This window comes from Sphaerodactylus townsendi, linkage group LG03 (genome assembly GCF_021028975.2).
Source record: "Sphaerodactylus townsendi isolate TG3544 linkage group LG03, MPM_Stown_v2.3, whole genome shotgun sequence".
NCBI classification, from domain to species: Eukaryota; Metazoa; Chordata; class Lepidosauria; order Squamata; family Sphaerodactylidae; genus Sphaerodactylus; species Sphaerodactylus townsendi.
The window spans coordinates 17762503-17785962 of NC_059427.1; the positions used below are offsets into that span (position 1 = coordinate 17762503).

The window sequence follows — 23460 nt, forward strand, 5'->3', positions numbered from 1 at the left end:
CAGGGCCTTAAAGGGACTGCACCCTCAAGAAAAACGTGCAATTCAATACACCAGAGGCATAGCTAAGGAAAATGGAGCCCAGTGTAAAATCTGAGTTTTGCTGCCCCCCAATGTTCGTTTGTGTTTTTTTGTATTTTTTGGTGTTTTTTCAGTTTTTGGCCTGCAGGGGGCGCAGTTTTTAGGCTAGCAGCATAAAAATTTCGGAGTATCTTTAGGAGACTATCCTGATGATACTAGCCAGGTTTGGTGACGTTTGGTTCAGGGGGTCCAAAGTTATGGACTCTCAATGGTGTAGCCCCCGCCTCCTATTAGCTCCCATTGGAAACAATGGGGGATGGGGCACCCCCTTTGGGAGTCCATAACTTTGGACCCCCTGAACCAAGCCTCACCTACCTTGGGTGGTATGATCAGGAGAGTCCCCTGAAAACTCCCTGAAATTTTGGTGCTGCTAGCCCTGTAGGCCAAAAACTGAAAAACAGTAAAAAAATACAAAAAACAAACCTGACATCTTTGCTGCCCCCCCCCCCGCCCCAGGGGGGAGCCCGGTGCGACACGCACCCCCTATCCTCCTTGTAGCTACGCCTCTGCAATACACAGAATGAAAAGTACACAAAACACATGTGTGAAATATCCAGTGATGTTTAAATGTATTGTAGTGTTAACTTCATACCAACTTAAATCTATTGTAGCATTCGTACCACCAGAACATAAAAGAGCAAGTGTAATCTAATACGAAAAGGAAATACAAAGACTAGATTTAAATCAAATAAAGTCCTAGTCCAAACACTCCAATAGGTCATATCCTGTTCTGAAGGGAAGGTCATGAGAGTCATTTTGTAGATTCATCTCTTTCATAACAATAAATCTTCACAAGAGAATTTTCATAAGCAAATGTCACTCAGCGTAGGCACCCACTGTCTCATAGTTTCAGCTATGGCAACCTGGCATGAGGCTTTCAAGGAAGAGACAAGGAGAGGTGATTTGCCGTTGCCTGCCTCTGCCTAGCAAACCTGGACTTTCTTGATGGTTCCCCATCCAAGTACTAACCGTGGCCAACCCCGAGATTCGAGCCCTATGGGGGAGAGCGGCATATAAGTTTGATTAAATAAATAAATTGGATTAGCCTTGGCCATCCAGATCACAGCTTAATAGGTGTGCGCAGCATCAACGTAGGGCTGAATTCCCACTGAAAATTTAATCTGGATCAGCCATTCTCAACCAGGGTACCATGGTACCGTGGGGTGCCGTGAGCATGTCCCAGGGGTACCGCGGCAACACTACCGCCCCTCCCCCCTCATTTTTGTGGTGTCTCCCACCGGTGCTAGCAAGGACATGGAGCTGGCCCATGGGGCAGGGCCTGCCACAAGGTCAGCAGCCACCCCCACCCCCAGTGCTTCCCTTCACCCTGGAAGGGGAAGGTGGGGGGTGTGGCAAGCAGGGGCAATGGGAGGGGAAGGTGGAGAGTGGCGGCAGGGGTACCGTGAGATATGGAGAGTGAGGTCAAGGGTGCCCTGACCTCGAAAAGGTTGGGAAACACTGATCTAGGTACAACCAAGTTCTCGAGGGAACCTGGATATTTTGGGTGACTATCCCAGGATTAATCGCCAGTGAGGAAATCACCTAAATTTAAAATATCCTTGACATGTTTGAAGCTAAACAACCGGGATTTTTCCCTTTCTTAAGCACAGCTATTAAAGCGTGATTTATTAAAGCAATTAAAAAAGATTCATACACATCGAACCACTGAACTATCGCTCCAGCGCTCTATCATTAATCTATCAACAGGAAAATTAAAAAAAGAGGGGAAATGGAAGAAGAGAGGGGATGGAGGAACCTGGCAGGCCAAAGGTTGAAGGAGACCATGCAGGGACGTGGATAAGGGCCAGGTGTTTGGAGGAGAGGGGAAATAAACACCGATTCAGTATGATCGCATGCTCAAAGGAAGCTGGCTTGGAAACGATTCAGGGGAAAACCTTGCAGGAAAAGCGTTTGGGAAACCAGAGGAGGAAAAGTTAGGAGAAACATTTCCGTAATCAAATGGATCCAAAAAACCGTGCGGAATTCTAATAATAAAATGTTGCTTTTGGCAGGAGGAAACGTAGTAAAGGACTTGTGCAGAACAGGCCAAAGTGTGGATTTAACGGTTCATCTAGGTCCGGAGGTTCGCTTCCGAGGCCTTTTCCTCTAATAGTAGCTCTCTCTGTCTCTCCCCACTTACTGAGAAAACACCTCTGCAATTTAGAAGAAGGTCATGTGGAATGCCTTCTGATCATAGGGCAGAAACTACAATCTGAATCAAAACAATGGACTTACTCAGAGGTGGGATCCAACCAATTCTCACCACTTCTCTAGAAGTGGTTACTAATTTTTTCTGAGTGCCGAGAAGGGGTTACTAAAGCAACCTCCCTGCCCAATAGGGACTGGAGACGCGTGTGTGCGGCAACGCCACTGTTTGAATCCCACCACCATCGGAACCTGTTATTAAATTTTTTGGATCCCACCACTGGACTTACTCAAGTAAAGCATATGGTATCCATTGGAGCAGCAGTAGCGTAGTGGTTAAGAGCATGTGTACTCTAATCTGGAGGAACCAGGTTTGATTCCCCGCTCTGCCGCCTGAGATGTGGAGGCTTATCTGGGGAATTCAGATTAGCCTGTACACTCCCACACACGCCAGCTGGGTGACCTTGGGCTAGTCACAGTTCTTCTGAGCTCTCTCAGCCCCACCTACCTCACAGGGTGTCTGTTGTGTGGAGAGGAAGGGAAAGAAGCTTGCAAGCCCCTTTGAAGTCTCCTTGCAGGAGAGAAAGGGGAGATATAGATCCAACTCTTCTTCATCTCCTTCATTGACCACTGCCCTTTGGATCCTGATTTAGACGTCACGGGAGTTATTTCCTATCTATCCTCCATATAAGTCATTGAACGGAGAAAGAGTGAGAAGCCCAAGCTGAGAAGACCTGGGTTCAAATCCTTAGCCATAAAGCTCACAGAGCGATCTTAAGCCTATACCGCTCTCCCTCAGTGCAACCAGCCTGAGTTGTCGCTAGGACAAAATGGAGGCCCGTCCATGCAACGCCTGGGCTCTTTGGAGGAAAGGTGGGAGAAGAATGCAATAAATAGAACTTCTACACTGCAGACACCCAATTCCCGAGAGGCCTCTTCCCATGGCAAGCACAGAAACACATGGGAGGTGCTGATCACCTAAACTGCATCAGCCTACATGGGGGGAGAAGAGAGTTTGATCACACACACGCTTGCAACCAATTAGCGAGTCAAGAAAGCAGAGGAGTGGTAAAATTGTCCTGGGCACACGGGCGAGCGTTGGAAACAGATGGTGACTCCCCACATGGGCGCAGGCCCACAAATTACCACTTGGTAAATGGCCATCTGGATGCATCCATAAATATAGCACATTATTCTGCACTCCATTCACAACAAGGGAGAGAGATATCAAGATGGGGAAAGACAGCACATGGGGGGCGGGGGGGGGGAAGGGAGAACAGAAAACCAATGTGTTGAAGCGGACTGAAGACTGTATTTCAGTGGTTCTCGACCTTCGTAATGCCGTGACCCTTTAATACAGTTCCTCATGTTGTGGTAACCCCCAACCCTAACATTTATCCATTTTACAGATGGAGAACACTGATGCAGAGAGTCTTAGGTGACCCCTGTGAAAGGGTCATTCAACCCCCAAAGGGGTCACAACCCACAGGTTGAGAACCACTGCTGTATTTGATCTGCAGAGACCTGTGGTTTCAGCCCCATAGTGCTATTGGGTGACTTCGGATAACTGCTCTCTCTAAGCTATGAAGACTTGAAATATGCACATATTCCCATTCCCATATTGTGTCTTCGAAGACACATCCCTCAAGACAAGCGAACAACAAAAGGAAAAACAACACGTGCATCGAATCGGCAGTGAAAACAAAATTTATTCATGTACTTTTTTAGACAGAAATTGTGGGTGGGTGAGCTGCAGACAGAGGAAACCTCCATGGGAGCCGTCTGCAAATGGTGGGCAGTATGGAGAATCCCATACTAGCAAAAATGGCGGGCAGGAGTTGCAGTGAAATTGAAAGCAAAAGCTCTAATGAGGTGGGTAAAAGAACCATTTTGGGGTGAATCGCTTTATTTTCTTGTGCACTGTGCGGGAGAAAAAAAACCAGCACAGTTCTTTTTAAAACATTTTATTTGTGTTGTGCAGAATAGACCTTAGAGCAGGAGCTCATGCACAGACATTACAGCAATATCAATCAGTGTAAAATACATAGTATTCCATTGGTTAGAATTATGTTACAAAAAGCCTTTAATAACTCTGCAGCTGGGGTTTTAAGGGCCATGTGAGGAAAGCGTGCGCGCGCACACGCACGCACACACACACACACACACACACACACACACAAGTGGTTAAACTACTAGTCCAAATGTGAAATGAAAATTGCCTCTTTAAATAATCTAGGATATAATTCTTGTTCTTCAAAGGAAAGATGCTTACGTATAAGAATACAGTGTTCCTTTCATTTATATTCAGACACCGCGACAAACTCCTGCTAGTGTGCCTAGCAACCTTACGCTATCTAACTTGGACTCAGTCAGGGCTAGAAGCAATTAGCTGGAGGCAAATTGCCAATTATGGCTGTCAGTACTTTTCTGGTGGGCTGTTGGTCTGGGGCATGGGGACTGCTAGTCTCAGTTCTCTGCCTGAGCTAGGATAGTCCCTTGTGAGAAGGACACCAGCCAAGCAAGTTGTGTGCCGAGCATAGAAGGCATGGCCCGGATGAGTCAAGCGCAGTGTGAGGAAGGCACTGCCTGTGCACGTAAAAAGAGCTACTGCCTTGGCCCTGCCTGGTTGAATCACCTGCATAAAAGGCACTGCCCATTGCTGCTCAATGGGCGGTAGACCTGCCCTCCGCAGTCCCAATGCATTTCAATGGGAATCCTGCCTGGTTGAATCACGTGAATAAAAGGCACTGCCCATTGCTGCTCAATGGGCGGTAGATCTGCCCTCCGCAGTCCCAATGCCTTTTAATGGGAATCCTGTGAGCGGTTAAGATTCTAGTATGTGTGTCTGTGTATCTTCAAACACAGCTTCTCCAAAATCAAAGAAAAAGGAAAACTATATATTGCCAGAATCAGCAGGAAGAGCTGAGTACAACGATGTATCTTCGGGCTGAAAAGGCACCCAGGATCAGAGCCTGCGGAGCCAACGTCCTGGGACAACCTTCAGCAAATGGAGGCAGGCAGAATCCCTTCAGCTGAACACAACAAGTGCAAGTGGAGGGTGAAACTTACCAGAGAGCAAAACAATCTGGTGGGGAAAACAGGGTGCCTCCTGAGCTCTGCATTCTGCACACCCAGGCAGGAGAGGTCTTATGGGTGGCTTAGGGGGGAAAGGTGCACTTCATGGGATGGCTTGAGCAGAAATAAGACTTTCTAAGGACGTATGGGGAGGGGGGAGCTGTGAGGACTTCCTCCCCATGATTTATGGAGGAGAAGTCGATCTATGGCTCCCAATCTTGATCCTCCTTGATCTCAGATTGCAAATGCCTTAGCAGACCAGGTGCTCAGGAGCAGCAGCAGCAGAAGGCCATTGCTTTCACATCCTGCAGGTGAGCTCCCAAAGGCACCTGGTGGGCCACTGCGAGTAGCAGAGTGCTGGACTAGATGGACTCTGGTCTGATCCAGCAGGCTAGTTCTTATGTTCTTATGTTCTTATGATACCTTTTTTTTTGCATCCTCAGGATGTCTCACTTGTACTGTGCAGAATGGACCCCAGGAGTTCCTGACTTTAAAAAAAAAATCTTTCTGCTTGGAACTTGGTGCAGTCTCAGTGTCAGGAGGCCTGTTATAATGGGTTTTGCTTTTGCTACTTTCTAAATGCACCACAGGGGTGGAAGGTTGGAGGAATGGGTTAAGTATGAACATTTCTAACTGTCTTTCCACTGTTTCTGTAGGATGTTATGCAGTGCCAGGTGGTGCCCAAGGTCACTGCCTGACCATCTCACGTTATCGTTCTTATAGTAACTTTTAGGCGCTTTCCCAGGCTGGGGAGGGTGCAAGTTGTTTTAACTATAAGGTTTTGCGCGGGCAATTCTCAGTACTGGCTTTGACCAGGGAAGATCCAACACCATTAAAACGATTGTTCTTCAACAAGAGTTTGCAGTGTTTTTGGGATTCTGACACTCAGGATAGTTTCTGGATCATATTATCAACAAACGTGTAGCTAAACAATATTTCAGAGGCCGGGCGTTCTGAGAAAGGCACTCACTCCTCTGAGATAAAATCAGAAGGAAGCACTTCATGCACGAACCTGCACATGTTGGGGCAATGTTTTGAAACTGTTTTCATCTTGACGTGACCACAAGAATCTTAAAAAGAGCCTAGCTCACTCAGACCAACTATTTACTTAGTTCAGCATCTTGTCTGACTTACAAGCAGCAACCTTGAGCGTAAGAACATAAGAACAAGCCAAGCTGGATCAGACCAGAGAATCCATCTATTAGTCCAGAGGTAGGGAACCTCTGGCGTACCAGATGTTCGAGAACTACGAATTCCCATCAGCCTCTGTCACCATGTAGCCAATTGGTAGCCATGCTGGTAGGAAGCTGATGAGAGCTGGATTCCTGAACATCTGGAGGCCGCCTGATCTGAATCCCATCTGCTGCTACTCCCAGTGGCCCACCCAGGTGCCTTTGGAGGCTGCACATGCGGGAGGTGAAAGCAATAGCCAACTTCTGCTGCTGCTGCTCCTGGAAGCACCTGGTCTGCTACAACTGAGCATTTGCAATCTGAGATCAAGGAGGGATCAAGATTGGTAGCCATAGATGCGACTTCTCCTCCATAAAATCTGTCAAGCCCTACTTTTTTAAAGCTATCAGGGTTAGTGGCCATCACCCCTCCTGTGGCAGCATATTCCAAAACACCAATCCACCGCGTTCGTAGAAGAAGTGTTTTCCTTTTATTAGTCCCTAATTCTTCCCCAGCATTTTTTCAACAAATGCCCCTGGTTCCTAGTATTGTGAGAAAGGAGAAAAATTTCTCTCTGTCAGCATTTTTCTACCCATGCATAATTTTATAGACTTCAATCATTATCCCCCTCAGGCGTCTCCTCTCCAAACTAAAAGGAGTCCCAAAGGCTGCAAGTCTCTTCTCCTCATAAGGAAGATGCTCCAATCCTTCAATGCGTCCCTCGTTGCCCTTCTCTGCACTTTTTTTCTATCTCTTAGATATCCTTTTTTGAGGCATGTGGCTGACCAAGAGACTTGAACACAGATACTCAGAATCTTGGAATTACGCTGCGATGTCTTTATAAGGGCATGACAATCCTTGCAGTTTTATTATCAACTCCTTTCCTAATTATCCCCAGCATAGAGTTTGCCTTTTTCACAGCTTGGAGGTCCAACAGAGCGCAAAAGCCAAGATGTCCTCCTGATGCTGCCTCCTACCACTGTTATTTGGAGGTTTGCTATGTCTGACTATAGAGGTTCTTTTATTCACCGTGACCAGTAGCCACAGAGGAAACTCTCCTCTGTGAATCTGCCTCTCTATCTTCTACAACTATCTATGCTCAAAAATGTTGGTTATGTGATGAAGGTCATTTTGCTTTTGTAAGGCAAGGTGTGAGCAGTGGGCTTAGGGCCAAACTACGCTGAGGGTTAAACTTACATCTGGTTTGAGTTGGAAAAATGGTGCAAGGCTGAAAACACCCCCCTCCCCACATGCCATGGCCCCAATCTGAATTGGGGTCTTGTGGCACTTAAGGACTTAGCTCCTAGCAACTATCACTTCATTGAGGAGAATTAGAGTCGGGTCAGGAAAATCCCAATCCAACTCTTAAAGACATGTAACATTTTGTTTGGCCCTTGCCAGTAAGGGTGAGAATCAAGTTTACAGATTCCAGAGTAGTCTGGCAGTTGGTTTTGGCAGGAGCAAGCAGCATAGACCGGAACAATTACCTTCAAGAGCAGTACAATCCATTTAAGGTACCAAGAGCTCTTTAGAACCCTATTGTGGTGTGAGTGCCATTGATTTTGTGGAACGCCTACAAGAAACCTATCAGGATTTTATTTGGCGAGTACTTTACCTCAGGCCTTATCTATAACGTGACAGGATTTTATTTAGGGTTTTTAACCAGGTGGCAACATTTAGTATTAAAATAATGGGTTGATGGAAAAAAATTTTTGACTGACAGGTCGGATATGGCATTTCTAGGAATCCATTTCACCAGTGCAGTTGTTGTCGAAAGTACAAGCAACCTTGAAAGTACAAGCTCCCTGGAGGAGGTACAAAAAGAGGGATGCCAGCAATAGAACTGCCATTCAAGACTCAAAAGAGGAGCACAGACTGGGAACAAGGAAGGCTCGGTATGGGTGTGTCGAAGCGCTGAAATAAAAGAACTGCAGACACTGCTACAGAGCAGAAGACAGTAGAAGCACTGCAGACACTGCCACAGAGCAGTAGAAGTGCTGCAGAAAATGCAGACAATGCCACAGAGCAGCAGAAGTAATGCAGAAAATGCCAAAGAGTAGTTAGGCAGGCTAAGGCAAGAGTAAGCGGGGAGCCTAAGCGCCGGAGCACGCTTCATGCTTAGCCCTGCATCCCCTACTGCCGCCCGCATGTCCCGCCCGCATCTCAGAATGCCCCTGCCATGCCCCGGATCGCCCCTGCACTGGCCCCCACACCAGTGTGTCATGCCCCCATGTCCCCTTGGCATTACGCCACTGCACTGAAGACACTGCCACAGAGCAGTTGAAGCACTGTAGACACTGCCATAGAGTAGCAGAAGCACTGCAGACACTGCCACAGAGCAATAGAAGCACTGCAGTCACTGCCACAGGCCACAGAGTAGTAGAAGCAACTGCAGGCACTGCCACAGCTCAGTAGAAGCACTGCAGTCACTGCCACTGGCCACAGAGTAGTAGAAGCAACTGCAGGCACTGCTACAACACAGTGGAAGCACTGCAATCACTGACACAGATGCCTACAGACTCCTCCTGGTCCTCGTCTCCTACTTTGAATTGAAAAGGCCTAACTAATGGTAGAAAGTGTAATCGAGTAGGAGTGTCAAGACAACAGAGGAACAGAGATGGCAACCCTGGACTTCCTTAATGGTCTCACATGCAATACTGACCAGTACTAAGCTGACCCTGCTTAGCTTTCCAAGATCTGATGAGACCAAGCCCGTCTGGGTCACCCATAGGGTTCGAGATTCTGAGGGGGGAGCCTGGAGAGAACAGGGTTGGGGAAGGAGGGGGACCTCAGCCGGATGCAATTCCAGAGGACACACCCTCCAAAGCAGCCATTTTTCCCCCCTGTGGAGCTTGGTTGTCCAGAGATCAATTGTAACAGCAGGAGATCTCCAGATACCACCTGAAGGTTAGAACCCCTAGTCATCCAGGCCAAAGGGCCTAACTACATGTGATTTCCCCACCCTCTTCCCGGATCCTCCCGATCCAATGTGCATTACAAGTTCAGTGCTGAGTGAGCGTTCCCATCCTAGGAGTCAAGCTGCATGTGTAGCAAAACGAAGTACAAAAGGGGAGGGAGGAGAATAGCAAATGAAATTGCTGTGCATGATGGAACTGCCCAAGTCAGCAGGCTGCACCGAGCTTAAAACGGAGCTCAATAAATGTTATTGTAATTAAGTTAGGGTGTTCTGGGAGCAGGAAAAAAAAATTGCTGCAAAGGTTTCTGGGACCAAGATGCCACGATAACTCTCCCTTTGAAAGTACAACAGCCAGCAGTATGTGTGATTGTACAGGGCTTTCACTGAAGCAAATACTTTAGTTGTATGGCTGGTTGAGCAAATAATTAATTGATTAAATCTGCATGCTGTTAAAACGATTGCAAATGAGTTGTATCAGGCATAATCTTGGAGAAGAATAGAGGTTCCTAAAGGGGGCCATTATAGAATTTATAAAAAATTGTGCACAGGGTGAAAATGGTGGACAGACAGAACTCTCCCCCCCTCCCTTTTCCTGAAATATTAGAATTCGGGATCACACCATGAAACTGATGGGCTGTGGATTCAGAACAAAGACTAAATACTTCTTCACGTACTACATAACTAACTTGTGGAACGGACTGTTACAATAATGTTTTTTCAAAGGGGGATAAAACCATTCCTGCTGTGATCCGGATAAACCAGGTGAGCCTGATCTTATCAGAGGGCTAACTTACCCTATGTCAGTGATGGCGAACCTATGGCATGGGTGCCAGAGGTGGCACTCAGAGCCCTCTCTGTGAGCACGCACAAACAGGGGGAAATCACCCCCACCCACACCATACACACACATCTGGCTTGGCCTGGAGCGCTGGAGGCTCCGATTATTAGCATTGAAGCCTAAGACCCTAGTTTTTGGGAAGCGGTATAGGTAACCCTGTTAAAAGCTGTTAAAAACTCACTGATTTTCCGCAGCGAAAAGTAAAAGCACAATCGCTTTTACATGGGAGTAAGCTCAGTTGCTGGCAATGTGGCTTGCTTCTGAATGTAAACCCTCCTCTAGAGATGGAAGTGATTCACCGGTTCGAAGAGTTGCATGAAACAGCTTCAAAGCAAAGCCACCTTCTACCACCAAGCTTACTCGGTAATGCAGCCTCAGAATAGCCATTTTTCCTAGCTTCTAAAACCTCAGTATTCAGGTAAAATTGCCATGTTGCGGCACTGCGATGTAAACAAGTGGGTTTTGGGTTGCAATTTGGGCACTCGGTCTCAAAAAGGTTCGCCATCACTGCCCTATGTCCTTTAAAAGAAAACATTTGCCTAAAAGCAACGTGTTGAATCAGTGCGGCAAAACAGTGCTTCTGAAAACTTCAATGGTAGAAGCTGATGAGTAAAATTGTAAAGTGTACCGTTGAAAACTCCAGCAAGACCCAATCAACAGAAATCTGGTGACTCTTAAGGTGACCCACTCCGCATTGGGAAATTCCTGGTGATTCGAGTGTGAAGCCTGGGAAGGGCGGGGCTTGAGGAGGAAAAGAACCTCATGTATTTTACATTTACAGGGTGTACGCCGCCCTGAACCCTATGGGGAATGGGCGGGATAGAAATGCGGAAATAAATAAATAAATAATAGGGTATGAAAACCCAAAATTTGTCCTTTAAAGGAGCCACCGGGCGATTTCCCACTGGCGATTAATCCTGGGATAGTCACCGGAAACATCCAGGTTTCCTTGCGATCTCCCCACTGCCGAACTGCGGAACACAGATCAGTCCTGTTTCACCAGCACTCCTCTACCCCTTATCACGGGATTTTCCTAGACCTGCTTGTATATGCACCTTTTTGAAAAAAAAAAACACTAACCGGAGATGGGGGCTACACATTTGAGGATCCATAACTTTGGCCCCCATGAACCAAACTTCACCAAACCTGGTTGGTGTCATCAGGAGGGTCTCCTAAAGATATTCTGAAATTTTGGTGCTGCTAGCTTAACAATTGCACCCCTGACAGCAGGCACCCCCCTCCCCCAAGGATAAGGTGACCAGATGGTCACCTTGGCGAACCGAGACGAGGGGTAGGCTGACTTTCTGGGCTACCTGCGTTTCCACCCTGTGACAGGGGCGAGCTGGCACAAAGCTTTATTAACTCGCTAGGCATGTGCACTTGATTGCAGGAGTGCACTGCCTTCTGGGGCGCTGCCGTTTCCCGCCCTGTCAAAGGGTGAAGCGACAGCATGAAACCTATACCTCGCGACGCCTGCAGCGCTGAGGAGGCTGCCGCACTGCCTTGCACCCCAGAAGGCAGTGCGGCAGCCTCCCATAAATTGGGACAATGGAAGGAACCCGCGGGATGCGGGACAAATTATGCGAAGGTGGGACTGTCCCGCCAAAAGCGGGACGGCTGGTCAGCCTACCCAAGGGGCAGGCCTAGACGTCTTCACTAGAAACATGCTGCAGTGAGGATGTTGGAACCTGGATAAAAAGGTGCCGATTCTTTTGAAACTTGGTTGTATCTAGATTAAATTTTCAGTGGGAATTTGGCCACCTTCTCTATGGAAAGTGATCTCTGTAGTCTGGAGATTGGGTTGTAATTCTGGGAACTTATGTATTCCAAAGCTTAGTTGCAATTCCGGACGCTCCCAAAGCCTCTCCTGGCAGCTGACAACTCTATTTCTCATGTAGATGGCCTCTTCTATTGGATCGGGGCAGTTGAGATCTTAAATTTAGATCTTGAAAGCCTGAGGGTTGCCGTGACCTTGAAATTTAGCAAAGTAAACAAAGACAGGCAACTGAAAAACCCTAATCAGAAACGACTCTGGAAGTGATGATATTAAGAGCTCTCTTGCTGTAGCCAACCCGAGTTCGAGTCTCGTCAGGCGCTTTGTCTCCGGCAGCCGTGAGCCCCAGGGAAGTTGACAAATAAGGCATAATGGAGAAAGCCTGTGGTTTGAGCCCAGCATCTGACAATTATGTTCGCTGCAAAGGAAGGCAAACGGCTCAGCAGCCAGCTCCACAAAGGAGCCTGTGGTATAATTAACAAGCATTCAAGTGGGCTTCATTTCTAGACAAAGCGGCAACAAACCGCCACACGCAGTTTCATATTCATTAAAGTCATTTATCCTCAAAAGTGTGAAAGAGGGAGCGCCGGTTTCGGCCTGTCGGCCGGCTTTGTCGAGTTCTGAAAAGCTCGGACTCCCATCTGGCCTGCTTCTGAGCAAGGCCTCAAATTGCGACCGTGTGGAATCTGAGACAAACATGCGACCTTATCAAGCCCAATCTCTCGGCGTGATTGTAGAGCAAACAAAACGGCGCTTTGGAGGGAGAGGCGAGAAACCAAGGGTGCAGCATAAAGGCTGCGAGGAGGCTGGTTCAGTCCTGATAATCAGGAAACGGCACAAAACTGAACTGTTCAGAAGCGGTTTGGAGAGCGCATAGATGTGGCAGGCATTTCTGCGGAGCTCTGGGAGCTGGATGTAGCCCCTATTCTTTAAGTGCTTGCCTGGTGTTAAGGTTGTTTTTATGGTAATTGCTGTTTCAAAGCCACATTTTTTGTTGTTGCAGCATTCTTTAGTTTTGTTGTTACACCACCTCGGGTTCTTTCATAGAGAAAAGTGGGGTAAATTGTTGGAACGACAATAAAGTTAAACGCGCAGCTCCTGGTTGCTACCCACCCACGCACCCACGTGCTGTAAATGGGTTTCTTTTTCGCTCCGAGCTGATTAAAAGGAAAAAACTATCAAGTATTACACCACAGACCTTGGACGAGAGGTCCAAATAAAAGAGAAGGTGGGAGGATATGATGTTGCTTTCAGTCTTATTCGGCCTTAATGAGGTTAGTGATCCATAGCGTTTCGGGCCTGGCCCCTGGTCATAAGAACATAAGAACACAAGAACTAGCCTGCTGGATCAGACCAGAGTCCATCTAGTCCAGCACTCTGCTACTCGCAGTGGCCCACCAGGTGCCTTTGGGAGCTCACAGGCAGGATGTGAACGCAATGGCCTTCTGCGGCTGTTGCTCCCAAGCACCTGGTCTGCTAAGGCATTTGCAATCTGAGATCAAGGAGGATCAAGATTGGTAGCCATAGATCGACTTCTCCTCCATAAATCTGTCCAAGCCCTTTACCAAAGCTATCCAGGTTAGTGGCCACCACCCCCTCCTGTGGCAACATTTTCCAAACACCAATCACCGCGTTAAGTGAAGAAGTGTTTTCCCTTTTATTAGTCCTAATTCTTCCCCAGCATTTTCAATGAATGCCCCCCTGGTCATTTGTTTTGGTATTCAAAGAAAAAAGAAGAGTTTGGATTTATATCCCCCCCCCCCCCTTTCTCTCCTGTAAGGAAACTCAAGGTGGCTTACAAGCTCCTTTCCCTTCCTCTACCCACAACAGACACCTTGTGAGGTAGTGGAGCTGAGAGTTCTGAAGAACTGTGACTAGCCCAAGGTCACCCAGCAGGAGTGTAGGAGTGCGGAAACGCATCTGCTTCTAGTGTATATTCTGAAGGTGTTGGGGTCATTTTGACTGAAAGTTGCCCGGAAACTATAACAGAAATGAATGTGAAACTGACAAAATTATAGCCCTGGATCCCAAGCTTTTCTTCTGCTTGTCTAGCTCCAGTTTCCATGCTGGAGGAACTTCTCCACTCCAAAGCATGTTCCTCCCATCTGCTCATGGAAGACCGGGGCTGCCAATCAACCAAGAACCACCTCAGGCCAGAGGGTCATGCAGCAGAGGAGTACCACCTCAACAGTGAACTGGATGTAAACTGAAGGAAGACTTAGGAACCAAATTATAGTTTCATAATTTGTTCATAGGTTCCCCTGATTTCTTGGATGCTAGTTTATTCCTTGACAGCAAAAAAAAAAAGTTCATAAAAGACCATTGTTGTTTTTCTTGGCAGCCATGGCACACTCAATGCCAGAGGCGTATTGAGGAAAATGGCGCCCGGCCCCTCCCCTCCCCCACTGCCACCCACCCTTGCTCCTAGCTGGCAGTCCCTTCTGCCCTTCCCTCTGACGAGGCCAGAAGCGACTGCCATCCCTGGCACTCCTGAGGACCTGCTTTTTTATAAGCACTTTGAAGCTGGGAGTGGAGGGCTCCCGGGGGTGGCCGGCTGCCCCACCCCTGGGAATATGGCCACGCCTCCCCAAGCCCCACCCTCAGTGCTTATAAAAGCAGTCTCAGAGGCCGAGTGATGGCAGTTGCTTCTGGCCTCCCGGGGGGAGGGCAGAAGGGACCGCCAGCTGCTGGCTGGGAGCTGGGAGCAAGGGGGGATGGCAGGGGAGCGGGAGGCAATAGCCTGGCACCCTTGATCCTGCCCATGTTGATGATGACGTGGGCAGGATCGATGACATCCAAAAACGGGATCTGCTGCTATTACCAACTAATCTTCGGACAACAGAGATCAGTTCCCCTGGAGAACATGGCTGCTTTGGAGGATGGGTTCTATGGCAGTGTACCCTACTGATGCCCCGCCCCTCCTCAAACCCCACTTTCTCTAAGCTCCACCCCCAAAAATCTCTGGGTATTTCCCAACCCGGAACTGCAACCCTAACCAGACCCCACACTTCAGATTAATACAGTTTAGTTTAGATAAGCACGCCACCCACAGCTTCTAATCTGCACCCCTTCCTCACCTCCCTGACATTCCCGGTTGTATGTTTTCCACATCTGGGAGTAAAATAGCAGGAAGTGGAGAGTGCAGGGGAAGCACTGACAGGAAATGAAAAGGTCACATGCCCCTCCCCATCCCCCCACTTTCCCCTTTAAACTGCATCGTTTCCCTGATTCTTTCTAGGAATTTGAAGAACTGCATTTCCAGACCCAATTTTTTGCCAGAAATCTAGTTCTGCCCTTTATTAACTAAAATGGCAATTTTTCTGCCTGACAGGGCTCCTTTGTTCAAAAAGTACACCTAAAAGGAGCAGCAGTGGCGTAGGAGGTTAAGAGCTTGTGTCTCTAATCTGGAGGAACCGGGTTTGATTCCCAGCTCTGCCGCCCTAGGCTGTGGAAGGAGGCTTATCTGGGGGAATTCAGATTAGCCTGTGCACTCCACACACACACCAGCTGGTGACCTTGGGCTAGTCCACAGCTTCTCGGAGCTCTCTCAGCTACCCACCTCACTGGGGTGTTTGTTGTGAGGGGCAAGGGGCAGGGAGATTATGTAGCCCACTGAGTCTCCTACAGGAGAGAAAGGGGATATAAATCAAGCTACTCCTCCTCCACCCTCCACCTCCACCTCCACCTCCTCCTCTTCTTAGGTCTTCGATCTTAGATGGCTATTTCTTCTTCTTCTTCTTGGCTGTCTTCTTGGCTAAAAGGGAATTTTTTGATAGCTTAATTTCAATCTGTCACTGTATTGTGGTGATCCGGCAACTGAATGGCACAAAAAGATTCACTCGCTGATTTCTGCATAGCAACCCTCAGTTGGGGGCATAGGGACAGCAGCCACCCCACCCCACCCCGCACTCAAAGATCATCACAGGTGTCAAACTCGCGGCCCTCCAGATGTTATGTACAGCATTATGCTGGCAGGGGATGATGGGAACTGTAGTCCACAACATCTGGAGGGCTGCAAGTTTGATACCTATGGATGAAACGAAGATATTCAATGACTTGAGGTGGAAACGGTTTCAGCTGTTGAATTTCTGCCAACCATACTGCTATTTTGTTGTAGGCCACCTTCAGTCCTTAAGACAGCCAGGGCGGGTATACTGATTACAGTGCTATATTAGAACCAGCCCGACCCAACCCTTACCCTGCCGTGGTAAGGTTTCCGAGCTGGGTGACCTTGGCTCAGTCATTCTCTCTTCGCCGAACCGGCCTCACAGGGTTGTTGTGAAGATAGTATGCATGCCGCCCTGAGCCCCATGGAGAAAAGATGGAATAAAACAGTTTCTGAGGAAATATTAATGGCCCAGCAGCTCTGCTAGAAGGAAAAAGATGGCAGCCTAGTAAAACTGCAGCCACAGAGAGAGAACATCTTCCCTCTCTCCCCTTCCTGCCTTCGCCCCCCAAATGGCCTGCATTTCATTACATTTCTTTATCATATTATTCTTGACTTGGTGCATGAATACGGATGGCTTATTTATAGCCAGATGCTGTCATTCTTACTAGCATTCATACAAGGTATCTTCAAGTACTGCAAATTGTTGTATTTTGCGGTGCCGTTCTGTTTACTTGTCTTTCTACATCTTTCGTCATTTCTTATAAATGTGTGTGTGTGTGCCAAGTTATGGCCACCCTATGAATCAGATACTTCCAAAATCTATGAATGTCCTTGCTTGGGTCTTGCAAGGTGGGGGGGGGAGGGGGGTCATTACAGCTTCCTTGATTGACTCCATCTCACGTTAGGTCATCCTCTTTTCCTGTTGCCTTCCACTTTTCCTAGCACGGTGGTTTTTTCTAGTCTTCCCATAACGCACAGGTGTCAAACTCGCGGCCCTCCAGATGTTATGGACTACAGTTCCCATCATCCCCTGCCAGCATCATGCTGGCAGGGGATGCTAAAGAACTGTCATCCAACTAACTGGAGAGAAACAGTTCCTGTCTCCTCTCGTCGACAAAGTACAATAGCCTCAGTTTGCTCATTTTAGCTTCCAGAGAGAGTTCAGGCTTGATTTGATTTAGAACCCTCTTATTTGTTTTTTATTATTATTATTATTATTATTATTATTATTATTATTATTATTATTATTATTATTATCATCATCATCATCATCATCATCATCATCATCATCATCATCATCATCATTAATACTACTACTACTACTACTACTACTACTACTACTACTACTACTACTACTACTACTACTAATAATAATAATAATAATAATAATAATAATAATAATAAAAATAAAAATTTAGTATACCGTCCTATCCCCGAAGGGCTCAGGGCTGTCCATGGGATCTGTATAACTCTTCAACGCCACATTTCAAAGAAACCTACTTTCTTCCCGTCAGCTTTCTTCGTTGTCCATCTTTCACACCCATACATAGTAATAGGGAATACTACGATATGAATTAACTTGATCTTGGTTTCTAGTGACACTAGCATTTTAAAAACAATTAGTTCCTCCATGGCTGCCCTTCCCAGTCTGTTTCCTTCTGATTTCTTGGTTGCAATCTTCCTTTTGGTTGATGATTGAGCCAAGGAATAGAAATTTTTAACAATTTCACTTTCTTCGCATACACGCTACAAGGGTCAGTGCTATCAGTCACAGACCAGGAAAGGGATTTGGGCGTCTTAGTTGATAGTTCCATGGGAATGTCAACTCAATGCATGGCAGTTGTGAAAAAGGCAAACTCTATGCTGGGGATAATTAGGAAAGGAGTTGATCATAAAACTGCAAGGATTGTCATGCCCTTATATAAAGCCGTGGTGCGACCGCACTTGGAGCACTGTGTTCAGTTCTGGTCGCCACATCTCAAAAAGGATACTGAAGAGATAGAAAAAGTGCAGAGAAGGGCAACGAGGATGATTGAGGGACTGGAGCACCTTCCTTATGAGGAGAGGCTGCAGCGTTTGGGACTCTTTAGTTTGGAGAGGAGACGTCAAGGGGATATGATTGAAGTCTATAAAATTATGCATGGGGTAGAAAATGTTGACAGAGAAATTTTTCTCCCTGCTTTCTCACAATACTAGAACCAGAAGGGGCATTCATTGAAAATGCTGGGGGGGAAGAATTGGAACTAATAAAGGGAAACACTTCTTCATAGCGTGTGATTGGTGTTTGGAATATGCTGCCACAGGAGGGGTGATGGCCACTAACCTGGATAGCTTTAAAAAGGGCTTGGACAGATTTATGGAGGAGAAGTCGATCTATGGCTACCAATCTTGATCCTCCTTGATCTCAGATTGCAAATGCCTTAGCAGACCAGGTGCTCAGGAGCAGCAGCAGCAGCAGAAGGCCATTGCTTTCACATCCTGCAGGTGAGCTCCCAAAGGCACCTGGTGGGCCACTGTGAGCAGCAGAGTGCTGGACTAGATGGACTCTGGTCTGATCCAGCAGGCTAGTTCTTATGTTCTTATGTTATGTTCTTCATCCGTTCCTCAGTAGGCAATACTTGACTTTATAATGGTTAACTTTCTAAAAACGTATCATCATTGTGACTAATAGTGTGCACTGGAGAGCAAGGGAGTGGGGTGGAGGGTGGGGTGGGTGGGTGGAGGGAAAATGTTTGGGGCAAAGCTGTGCTCACTGGCAAATCTCGGATGGCGAAGATCATTGAAGTCGAGCTTAAAATGATATCACTTGGCGTGGGTAGAATGGAAATAGAAAGCAGGGCTCGGGGAAATACACCAATCAATCAATATGGAACCTTTATTGGCATATAAAAGTAACAAGGTTATTTTTGAAAACGTAGGTCGTTTCCCCACTTACCTCGACCAAAGGTTGCTGCGCACTACTCCCAGCGCGCATCATTTCTGGCGTGCTCCCAGGCTTCCCCACGACCCTGCGCTCTGCGTGGGGTCATCAAAAGGCGCCGTTTCGAGGAGTGCCAGGAATGACGCGCGCTGAGGGGGCGTGACAGCAGCAGCGTCAGGGCGGCTGCGTTGTCGCCGCCCCTGTAGTGGGGAGTGCCGGGGGACCCCGCGCTACTTGGGGAGAGTAGTGTGTAGCAGCAGGTAAGTGGGGAAACGACCGTAGGCACAGCAGATAGAAATACACCTGCACAAGAGATCTTGCTGCGATGGACATTCACCCTAGCCATGCAGCAGACACCTCGTGCATAATAGGCCCCAGTCTTGCAGGGTGAGAGAAAAGCCACTGAATTCTGAGTTGCAGGGAATTCAAAGATCCAAGTTGGCTGGATGGTCTCACTCTTACAGTAGCCAGCTCTGGCTTGGGAAATTCCTAGATGTTTAGAAGCGATGCCTGGGGAAGGCAGAGTTTGGAGAGGGGAGAGAGCCCAGGGAGGATAAAATGCCACCGAAAACACTTTCCAAAACTCGCCGCTCCTCTTCAGGAACTGATTGTTGTAGTCTGGAGATCAGCTGTAATTCCAAGAGAACCTCACACCCCCTCTGAAGGCTGGCACAATGGAATATCCTCGCAACATCATAATCACGACACCACAGGGTCTAAAATAAGTAAGTGCATTCATGTGAAACTGCTGAAGTGTGTGAATTATTAATAAACTGCCTGGCATTAGGACGGATCCTGTGGGGAGTCCAGTTGGTATAGACAGGTCTGCCCCGTGATCTGGAATGGCCTTAATATAGTCACCATGCTGAGCGTTAATCTTTCCTCCTAGAGGTGCATGGCAACCATGCCCTTGTGGGTGAAAGCAAGAGACACTTGCGGGGACTCTACACTATGCTGCGTGTGAGCATAAGAGCACTCATGAATTGGCCGAAGCACCGAATTAAGACTCATGGATGACTGAACCACACATCAGAATTCATTTCTGCTGCAGTTGGAAATACTGGAGTAACTAGCAGATCCAATGTTCTCTCTCTCTCTCTCTCTCTCTCTCTCTCTCCCTCTCTCTCTCTCTCTCTCTCTCTCTCTCTCTCTCTCACACACACACACACACACACACACACACACACACACACACACACACACACACACACACAAGGATTCTTTCCCCTCGCTGCTCCCTCCCACTAAAAAGACAGGCCAGTTTACAGCAAGATCCAATCAAACGAATAATAAATCTGAGTGATTTATTGTTCTTTTGATTGGATCTTGCTGTAAACTGCGGGAGGCTGAGGGCTACTCCTAACTGTTGACATATTGGTAAAATAGGATTAACCTCAAATCTAATCTAGAAGAGTACAGGGAGAGACACGATGAGCTGATCTAGTTAGGAAAGTATAGAGAAGATATAGAGGTCAGTCAAATGTATTAGTATCTGTAAAAGGAGGGGCATGATGAAACATTAGCATCTACAGGGAGTGAGAGATCCTAAATTCTTGTTCGTTCTTGGGGGGGATAAGAATAATAGTATTGAATGTCTGAATTTTCATGTTGGATTCTCTCTGCCTTTGAATGGGCTTTTGGGGGCGGGGGGTGGAGAAGGGTGAGCTTTAGATCAGCAACAGAACATGCTCCGGAAGATTATTACCCTAGGCTTTACCAAACTAGATTTGACGTTAATCGCATTGAACCTATCTCTCCTCGCCCGCTTACTATACTTTTGATTGGATTTGGTTTTAAATTGGCTTCTGTTTGTAACATCACCCTCCTGCTTTTGGCTGTTTGTAGCTTTAAATAACAAATGGCAAAGTCAAAGGGCACTTCATGCAATTGACGAAACGAGCCCTGGCTCACAAAAACTTATGCTGGAATAAATGTTGTTGGTTTGCAGCACAGTCTGAATGACTTTCAGCTGGTGAGGTCTGCTCAGACCACCCTATCAAGACTCAACTGTTGCCCTTTTCTGGCTGCTGGTATGAAGCCAGGCAGGGTTGGTTCAGTGGGTCCAGGAGGTAATAAACACCTTTTGGCAGGAGAGTGGAGTTCCAACCACTTTGTGAGAGGCAGTCATGAGGTCTCCTTTGAAGAAGGCATCCCTGGGTAAATCTGACTTAAACAAGGGCAAGGTGTTTTACTGAGTGGTGGCTACACAGCTTCAGGCGAGATTGGAGGAGATGGATTATTTGGGCCCATTTCAATTTAAGATTCAGGCCTGGGTTTGGGATGAAAATAGTCTTGGTTGCCCTAATTGATGGTCTTGCCAAGAGAGGGACAGCGGAGTATATCACTGTAGATTATCCTGGACTTCTTGGGAGTATTTGATACCATCAATTATAGTATCCTTCTGGAAAAGATGGCTGAGTTGGGAGTAGGGGGAACTGTGCTTTAGTGGTCCCAGTCTTACTTGGCTGGCCTACACCAGTTAGGAGATGAGGTGCGACTGTTAGTCAGTCCTGTGACATTTAAACCTGTAGGGTCCTGTAGTGTCCTTTCTTGTCCCCCATGCTGTTCAATTTCAACATGGAACTGCTGGGGAAAGGCCTTCTGGGAATTTGGAGCAGGGAGCCACCAAAATTTGAATGACAACCATCTCTAATGTGTCCTTAACAGCTGGGTCAGTGGCGTATCTGCCCTGGGACAAGGGATAACCCCTGTCCTTGAAGCGCAAGTAATCTGGTCACGTGGAGGGCCCCCACGTAACCAGATGTCTTCGCGAAGATGACGAGGCAGCAGGAAGTACTACTGTCTCATCTTCGGGCTCCCTCAGCCCTGCCCACATTGTCACCCTGGGAGGGAGGGGCTCAGGGCATGGCCCTGCTCCCCAAGCCCCGCCCCCAGCCTCCGTGCTTTTAAAAGTATGTCTCTGGAGGCTGGCAGTGGCTTCTGCTCTCCTCAGGCTTTGCCCTCTGGGGAGGGTAAAAGCAGGGCTGCAGGGGGGGCTCGGGGGGGGGGCCCCAGAGAAGGTTTGTCTCCTGGCACCATTTCCCCCCCCCCCCATATGCCTCTGGTTCCTGGACATGGTAATGGGATGGCTGCGGGTCAATAAACTGAACTGTACACCAGACAAAACTATTGATCGGTGACCAAAGCTTTGTCAAAGGCTTTCTTGGTTGGAATCAACTGGCTGTTCTGGGTTTACCAGGCCTGTGTGGCTGCAGTCTAGCAGATTTTGCTTCTGCTGTTTCACCCGTATGTACGGCAGGCATTTTCAACGGCACATCACAGTAAGATGTGGCTCACGGAACGACTGTGCCAAGGAGAGGAACAAATCTTACCACAACATACTTCTGAAGATGCCAGCCACGACACAAAACGTTAGGAGCAAAAACTACCAGATCAGAGCCACACGGCCCAGAAACCCCACAACAGCCCGGGACAAAGCTGCTTGAAGGTTAAGGAATCAATCTTTCCTGAGGTGGCTACGCTCCTCCTGAAATAGCAGGTACATAGCTTAGAGCAGTGATGGCGAACCTATGGCACAGGTGCCAGAGGTGGCACTCAGAGCCCTCTCTGTGGGCACTTGCAAACAGAGTCGCCTCCCCTCCCCACATCTAGGCTGGCCTGGGCTGCTGGGCTCGATTATTAGCATTAAACCTAAGATTATTAGCATTAAACCTAGTTTTGGGGAAGCAGTGTAGATAACCCTGTTAAATGCTGTTAAACTGATTTTCATGCGAAGAACTAAAGCGCGATCCTTTACCTGGGAGTAAGCTCAGTTGCTGGCAATGGGGCTTGCTTCTGAGTAAACCCTCCTAGGGTTGTGATTCACCCATTGGAAGAGTTCCACCGTTGCTTCAAAGCAAAGCCACTGACGAGTAACGCACGTCTCGAAACGTTTTATCTACACTAAAACCCCAGTATTCAGGTTAAATTGCCATGTTGGCACTTTGCGATAAATAAGCGGGTTTTGGGTTGCAATTTGGGCACTCCGTCTCGAAAAGGTTCACCATCACTGGCTTAGAGGGTGTTTGTCTATTTATTTAATTTATACCCCACACCCTCTCCCCATAGGGCACAGGTGTCAAACTCGCAGCCCTCCAGATGTTATGGACTAGTTCCCATGCTGGCAGGGGATGATGGGAACTGTAGTCCATAACATCTGGAGGGCCGCGAGTTTGACACCTATGCCATAGGGGACTTGGGGCAGCTTACATTTAAAAGACATTAGAAATGCAATAAATACAAACAAAATGGAAATAAAAGCAATAAATCGAACAATAAAACCAATTATGTTGCTAGATCTTGGCCTGCAATAGGAGGCCTGGATGGCCTCTCTTTATCAGCTATGGCTGACACACCAGATATTGTTGCTCGTCGGCAAGCATGATCTGGCCACACTGATGCATGCTATGATTGCATCTAGATAGGCTTGGCAGGTGCCCACGGCAGGCAAACTCCTGCAATTTTGGTTGCTGTCTGAGTACACTCAGCTGGTCAGAAGCAGTCTGCCTAAGCAGGATTCAGTCATGATCATCATTGGCATGTAATGATATTGTTTCTAGTGTGACCCAGAAGGGCTGGCACCATCCCAGCCTGATGTTAGCACCCGTAGAGGCTTTGGGCAAATGCTAGAGTGCTACCGTCCTGGCATGACTCC

At 47.6% G+C, this 23460-nt stretch overlaps 1 protein-coding gene across 1 annotated transcript in view; it reads right to left on the bottom strand.

Annotated features, from left to right (window-relative positions):
* The window catches only part of GABBR1 (gamma-aminobutyric acid type B receptor subunit 1), a 208170-nt gene that overhangs the window by 76098 nt on the left and 108612 nt on the right, over positions 1–23460 (bottom strand).